This window comes from Octopus bimaculoides, chromosome 2 (assembly GCF_001194135.2).
Source record: "Octopus bimaculoides isolate UCB-OBI-ISO-001 chromosome 2, ASM119413v2, whole genome shotgun sequence".
Classification (NCBI taxonomy): domain Eukaryota; kingdom Metazoa; phylum Mollusca; class Cephalopoda; order Octopoda; family Octopodidae; genus Octopus; species Octopus bimaculoides.
In genome coordinates, this window is record NC_068982.1 from 135536293 (window position 1) to 135544222 (window position 7930).

The window sequence follows — 7930 nt, forward strand, 5'->3', positions numbered from 1 at the left end:
CCTTCCCCCTCCCAAAAAGAAAAGCTCTACATTGTATTTGTCCCATCTTCGTTGAGCCCTGTGTGGCTAATAAAAGAAATGTATCTATCTATCTATCTGTCTGTCTGTCTGTCTGTCTGTCTGTCTGTCTATTTGCCTGTCTGTCTGTGGCCACAGGGGGAAGGTGAAAAAAGAATAGAGGAGCAAACAAACAAAGCAGGGAGGTTCACCACTCCTGAAACCAAAACACCCGCAGAAAACAAAAGCATTAACACAAATACACAAACACCAAATGGCCCCACAATGTTGACAGCTATAAACACTAACAATGCATACCTCATGGAATACATTAGGTCAAACATCAGCACAACAGAAAACGATACCAAAACAAATAATTACCCAAGCACTACAACACCGCAACACATTAAACTCATACATATAACACAGAACACACACGACACATTGAAATCTCTCTACCCGGATGCAGTAGAGAGATTTCAAAAATGCCTTTCTAAAAAACTGTTCAAAAACCTTCTGGGAGAAGACTGTGAGGTGAAGGGCAAACGACTTTCGAACAGTAAGTGACTCTTTTTCTCTCATTCTCTTTCGTCCTACTTCCGTGTGTAAAACACAACTTTCGATAGGAACATGCTCAGAATAGGTTGTATAAATGTACGTAGCTTGGAGTCGCCTTGAAAACAAGGCTACCTATTAAATGACATCCAGTCACAGAATGTGAATATTATAGCCATCAATGAGACCAAATTCCACAACTCACGGGCCCTTCAGCGCATGTTCGGCGGACATTTCGACATTTATTTTTTTCCGTGTCTGCCGGGAATGAGCGGAGGTGGTACCGCGGTGCTTCTTCGGAAGAGTCTGGACGTTAATGTAAGAGTAATATTCCTAGACCCTGGTAGGCTGGTCGTCTTGGATGTCGATGGCAATAAATGGGTGTGCTTTTCAACTGATAACAGTTTATGCACCGTCATTAACAGGTCGGCCATAGATTTCTTTCGACGTCAAGAGGTTTTCCTGGGAACGTCTCGACCTTTACTTTTAGTGGGGGATTGGAACGCTACCTTGGACACGCATCTAGACTACGTGAGCAGAGATAGTAATAGGACCAAGACTTCAACTACAAACGCGAAGGATGCGTTGTCAGAGCTAGGATGCTTGCTCTGAGGAACAAAGGAGTTGGAGCCGGCCGAGACGCCCGCGTGGCGGTGGCGCAACGAAGAAACAAAGCCACCATTATATCTCTGAAAAGGGCGCGAATTACTCGAGCCCGAAAGGATGTGTGAGGCCTTTCAACAATACGTTGTCCGACTGTTCGGGTCAACTGGTGGGTTAGAACGCAGAGTTGACATTAGTGCCTACCTGCATGGCCTGCCGCGACTTTCGACAAGAGGGGTGGAGTGTTGTGAAAGACCCATCACTGACGCGGACGTATGGGATGCGATGCCAAACTTGTATGGACGCGTCTTGGCAGCGGTCTACTGCAGCTGGCAGCAAAACAGGAGTATTCCCGTTTCTGTGAAGCGAACTGGAACCCTGCTAAATAAAGATCCAAACAAGGGGAACGTCATAGATAACTTCAGGCCATCACTCTGCTCAACGCAGATTTGGAAATTTTGGCCAAAGTGCAAGCCGAGAGGTTGGCGCTTGTCATTGAGAAACAGATAGACAAAACGCAAACAAGCACTGTGCTGCGCAGGCGTATCCATGACAACATGCATCTGATGCGCTACATCATAGACAAGTTAGTTAAGGAACCTGGCATGGGTGGGGCGCTGATCAATTTGGATCAATCGAAAGCTTTCGATAGGGTCAACCATCGCTACTTGGAGGCTGTCCTTAGAGCGGCCGCTTTCGGTCCCGTCTTCCGCGATTGGATCGCTGCCTTATCTAGTGGCATCCGCTCGGTAGTTCGCGTAAATGGTGATCTGTCACGCGCGCGGTCCGTGAAGGATGCCCACTCTCGGCCCTTCTGTACGTATTAACTCTAGAACCACTACTGCGGAAGCTGGCGACGCTGAGGGGCATCTCGCGAGAACTGGGATGCGGGAGGAGCGTGTCTCCATACGCGGACGACGTCTCTGTGATAGTGTCGAGCTACAGGCATATCGACCTGGTCGGCAAGACACTAAAAGAATACGAAGCGGTAACGCGAGCGAAAATTAACCGGGAAAAGTCACTGGGCTTGCGGCTCGGCACCTAGAGAAGCAAGCCCATGCTGTCCAACGGCGTCTCCATCGTGGAACGCTGGGCAGACGGGCCGGTTAAATTGCTAGGAGTCTGGTTCGGTCCGGACCTCCAAATGGAGAAGAACTTGCACGAGATAACGAGTAGAGTGGTCACCCTCACCCAGCAATGGCCCGAGAGGAAGCTATCTCTAAAAGGGAGGGTTGAAGTGACCCACGCGTACATTGCATCCGTCATCAATTACCGTCCGACCCTTGTGCCTTGTTCCGACCCTACCATCACCAACCTGGAACTCATACTCTACCGCTTTTGTGGAAGGGAAGCGTTCCGATAGTTAGGCGATCCATTTGCTGTCAACACCCACTAAATGGATGGCTGGGCATGTCGTGGTTGATGATGAGCAGACTGCGAAATCTCCAGCTCTTCATAGACGACGGTGAATATGTGTGGTCACCGTTTGTGAGGCGCCCTTTCCCACAGCTCGTCTTTTTCGCCGAACTGTAGTCGTGGATCAAACAGAGACCGAGACTAGGCGAATGGCACAGCGAGTGCCGCCTTGCTCTCAAGCAACTCTGCCGTCCGGAACCAAACTTGTGTGACTTCAATTCCACGAAGGCGTTCTATAGAGGATTAGTGGAGGGAAGGTACAACGACGTTCTCGGGGAGAATCTGGGCGTCGGCGTGGAACACCTGACCCGCCTGTTCAGGACAACATTCAAGCCGGGACCTATGGACAATCACCAGAGATCCCTGACCTGGCAGTGCTATCGAGAAGCATTGCTCGTTTGGGATAAGTTCTATAGGCACGGTTCGAGATACACCGGACCGACTTGCCCGAGATGCGGTCAGAGGGACGAAACCGTTCTGCACGCACTCGTGCAGTGTCCAACCAATTTCGGACCTGTAGGCTTATGCCGAACGGCTGCTGTCACGTGTGGGATGAATTCGGTTGTGGGCCGGGTCTATCATGAAAATTGCTACGCCACCTTCCCTTAACCGGGAAGGTAAGGCAGTTTTCATCGTACTGGTGGCCGTGGTGAAAGAATGTGTAGGGTGGAGTCGAGCGAAAGGTTTAGAGACAAACCCTTGCCTCTCATATTTTCATATATTTTACTTTTATTGACAACAAAGAGGTAAATTAGAAATAATCCATTTCTAAATCTCACAGAAAGACTTTAGCAGTGGTGATGCGATAAAGTAGTTGTATACCGTCAACTTAACGTGACAGTCCTAATAAGGAACTAATTTTTGTAATCAGTGAATGTGTTTCGCTAGAAATATATATGTTTACGAGAGCTTGACAGGCATCTAAAGAGAATTAGTCATGCTACTTCAGGCTGATGACGAGCAAAAACTCAGAAACATGTCCCTGAACGCAGGCTAGGCTGGGTGGAGGTGCTTGTCTCCCCATCGTAAACATAAGGACACAGGAAATGTGTCAAGGCCGACAGGAATCGGTCCAGCTTCCTAGGGCTAAATAGCAGTAGCATGATTCCTTTATTGGGACTGTCACGTTAAGTTGACAGTCTACAACTACTTTATATATATATAAATATATATATATATACACACAGAGGGTGTTCAAAAGGTCTATCTGCAGTAAGTATTTTATTGGTATAAGACTACAAAATAAGGTGACGAGCTGGCAGAATCGTGGTATTTCGTGTCTTTACATTCTGAGTTCAAATTCACCCGATGTCGACTTCGGCTTTCATCATTTCGGGCTCGATAAATTAAGTACCAGTTACATATTGATGTCGATATAATCGACTGACTCCCCTCCAAAAAGATTTCGAGCCTTATGCCTAGAGTAGAAAAGGTATATGACTACAAAAGATTATATTAGTTTCGTCTGAAAGAACAGTAGGCCTACCACTTCTTTGTACGTCCTCCAATGAGCCTGTGTTTCTAAATTTTCTTATCAAATTCCGCACAGTGTCACAATGGGGAACAACAGTATTTGGAAAATTTCACTGAACTTCTGTTTCACAGTATCTGTGTATTTGTTTCCAGCTCGAAACACCAATTCAACTAAAAAAGTACGTTCTTCAATGGTTAACATGTCACGTAGAAGGGTAAAACAATGACTGAGGGAGAATGGCTGACACCCGGCTGCCCACGCATTGACAGCCAAGTTGCGCATGCGCATGCGCATGCGCAGGAGGAAACAATTCACTGGGGAGAGACTTATTGAACACCCTATATGTATACTTCTTTCCGTTTCCGTCTATCAAATCCACTCAAATGGCTCTGGTCGGCCCGAGGTTATGGTAGGTGACATTTGTCCAAGGTGTGAAGCAATGAGACTGAACACAAAACTATATGGTTGGGAACGAAGCTTTTTACCCCACAGACACCCCCGTGTCTAATATATTTATATTCTAATCATATTTCCTTTGGCAACTCGTAGTCGTTTCATAATTAATACTGAAAACAGCAATGTGACATAAAGGATATAATATTAAGATACCGTGGTATCATGCAAAATGAAATATAGGATTAACTGAAATATGCTAAATTCTGAATTACAATCACATTTGCTCTATCACCACATTTCCCCACTATGAAGCCTGCAAATTGAAAAAGTCACTAATTCACTTACAAGGATTCACCAGGCTAAACTCTTTTTCTTGAAGAAATAAGAATCATTAAAAATAAAAAATAAAAAAGTCCTTCTATAGGCGCAGGAATGGCTGTGCGGTAAGTAGCTTGCTTACCAACCACATGATTCCGGGTTCAGTCCCACTGCGTGGCACCTTGGGCCAGTGTCTTCTACTATAGCCTCGGGGTGACCAAAGCCTTGTGAGTGGATTTGGTAGACGGAAACTGAAAGCTTCTCGTACACACGAACACACACACACACACACACACACACACACACACACACACACACACACACACACACACACACACACACACACACACACACACACACTCACGCACACATATATGTATATATGTGCGTGTATGCATGTTTGCTTGTATTCGTTTCCCCACCATCGCTTGACAACCGATGCTGGAGTGTTTACATCTCCGTAACCTATCAATTCGGCCAAAAGTGACCGATATAATATAAACTAGGCTTACAATGAATAAGTCCGGGTTGGGGGTGCATTAGTTCGACTCCAAGATGGCCGCAGTCAAATGACTGAAAGAGATAGAAGAATAAAAGAATATTGTTCCTATCAAATTCTTGGCAATATATTTTAAGAACACAATTTCAGTATCTGAATTTCAGAAATATTTTAAAGACATATTAATGGTTATTAGAGGAACAACGTCACAATTTTTGTGAGATAATTTCATTTAGAGTGAAATGCAATTCCTTGCAGCGACACAATATATTATATGCACATTAAAGTGGAGAACTGGAAGAGAAAGAGGGCGAGAGAGAGAGACACACACACACACAGAAGACTGTAAAGGAGAGCGGGGGAGAAAAAGAGTATTAGAGAAGGATGGAGGAAGAAAAGAGTATGTGACTCTCTGTACTGTTTTTTCCTGCATCCTTCTCTAATTCCCTTTTTTCTACCCTCTACCGTTTTTTCTCTCTCTCTCCTTGCTCACACGTGACCATCGTCCATCTTTCTTTTCCTCATGTGACCATCTTTCTTTTCCTGCATGGACGTTCTCCTCCCTCTCTTTTATCTTTTCAAACAAAGTGTCTCTCACAGCGTTCACTATTTTCCTTTCGTTCTGGCCTAACGGCTCTCTATGTTTGTTTTTGTTTGGTTTCCTTGTATGTCTCCACTGTCACCTTTTTGTAACCTACATTGACCCTCCAAAAATCCAAAATTTTATTTTAGAATTTATGGGAGCAACTGTCTTTGAAGACTCATATTTTGGTTGAATGCTCGAAATGAGGAGTAGATAGACAGCCGACAACTGATAAAGCGTCCTTTCTCTGTGTTAACTTGTCCTGTTTTCCATTCTTCTCTCATTGTTTACATATTTCATGTCATTTGTACCGTTGGCGATGTCCTGTAGCCCTATATGCATATATATATATATATATATATATATATATATATATATACGCATATTCATTTATACAAGGTGTGATGGGTGAATTGTCGCTATCTTATATTTGCATTTTGCGCATGCGCATCGTTTGTTTTTGTTAGTGTCGACTACATCGTATAGTAGGTTTAGTTGGGCACCCTCTGTTAGAAAAACACAACAATGACACAATTTGCTCTGCTAGAAATTTGGAAACTACATGCTGTACTGCTTGGCATTCGCGCCTGAAGCTCCAGTACGAACATTTCAGAGTTTTGGGGTGTCAATCTGAGGCCATGTAACAAGAGGGATAAAAATCAAACATCCAGACAACAGTATGCTGTTTGGAGTAATAGCTAGTTATGGTCATGTTATGCCTTCATTCGTCATTCCACACGGTCTCAGGGACAACACGGAGGCCCACCTCAAATGCCTGGGGGGAAGTAGCGCAATCATTTCTGTGACCACATCACCTCTAACATCTGGCCATCTAACTCGCCAGACTGCAACCCGCTTGATTATTACGTTATGCGAATGTAAACATACTGACACCGATTTTTAAGCAGTGGGGGGACAAACACAGACGTAAAGATACTCCCGTATACACAAACACAAGCACACACAAACACAAACACACACACACACACACACACACACACACACACACACACACACACACACACACACACACACACACACACACACACACACATATTTATGTGTAATTGAAATGACTTATATATGTTTCGACCAAATATTGGTCTAGGCCGTGTCTAACGTAATAGCACCACCTGCTAGGATTAACTAAATTCGTTTTGGTGTATCATGGTCCATTTGAGTAGGGAGTTCTTGTTGTGGGAGTTGCATCCAGGTATAGGTGGCTTGTCTGGTATTCCTTGAAGAAATTTGTCCAAATTCCATTGTGAGATAATGGGACCCTTTACCTTTTTTTATCTGTTTCGGGACAATGTTAAATAGGGCAGGGTTTCCTGAGGAAAAGACATTGTCTTGCAATGTATTTACGTGTATATATATATATATATATATATATATATACACACACATACGTACGACCGACTTCTTTCAGTTTCCGTCTACCGAATGACTGCATAAAATTTGGGTTGGTCCAAGGTTATAGTAAAAGATACTTACCCAAGGTGACATGCAGTGATACTGAACCCGAAACTATGTGGTCGGGAAGCAAATTTTTACGACACATTGGCCTGCGCCAATGTGTACATATATGTATGAATGTGTGTTCGTTCCGATGCGCGTTCGTATACTTACCTATTTCTCAGTAGTTCCGCTAATTAGAGTTAAGAATCTGTAGTATCATCTTCAAACGTCTTAGTCAATTATGTCGTTCCTACTATCTCGTGTGATAGACTTTCGATTTTCTTTCATCGAATGGCTGAACCGTCTTGTTGTATCACCCGTCTGTAAACACTGAAAGGAATTCCCCTATTTATGTCAATATAAACCAATATTGACATATATGTACACACACATACACATACACTCACAACTGTATACACCTAACTTCCTAGCAGTTGCCATCCATCAGATTTCACAAGTCATTATTCTATGTGACAATCAACTAGAAGATGCTTGCCCTGGGTATCGCATTGCGAGACACTACACGCAACCACGTGATTGCGGAGTGAAGTTCTTAATCATACAGCCATGTCTTACGTTGTTTTTCATTTGTCTGTCTTTCACGTAAAAGTACAAATGTGTTCAATACACA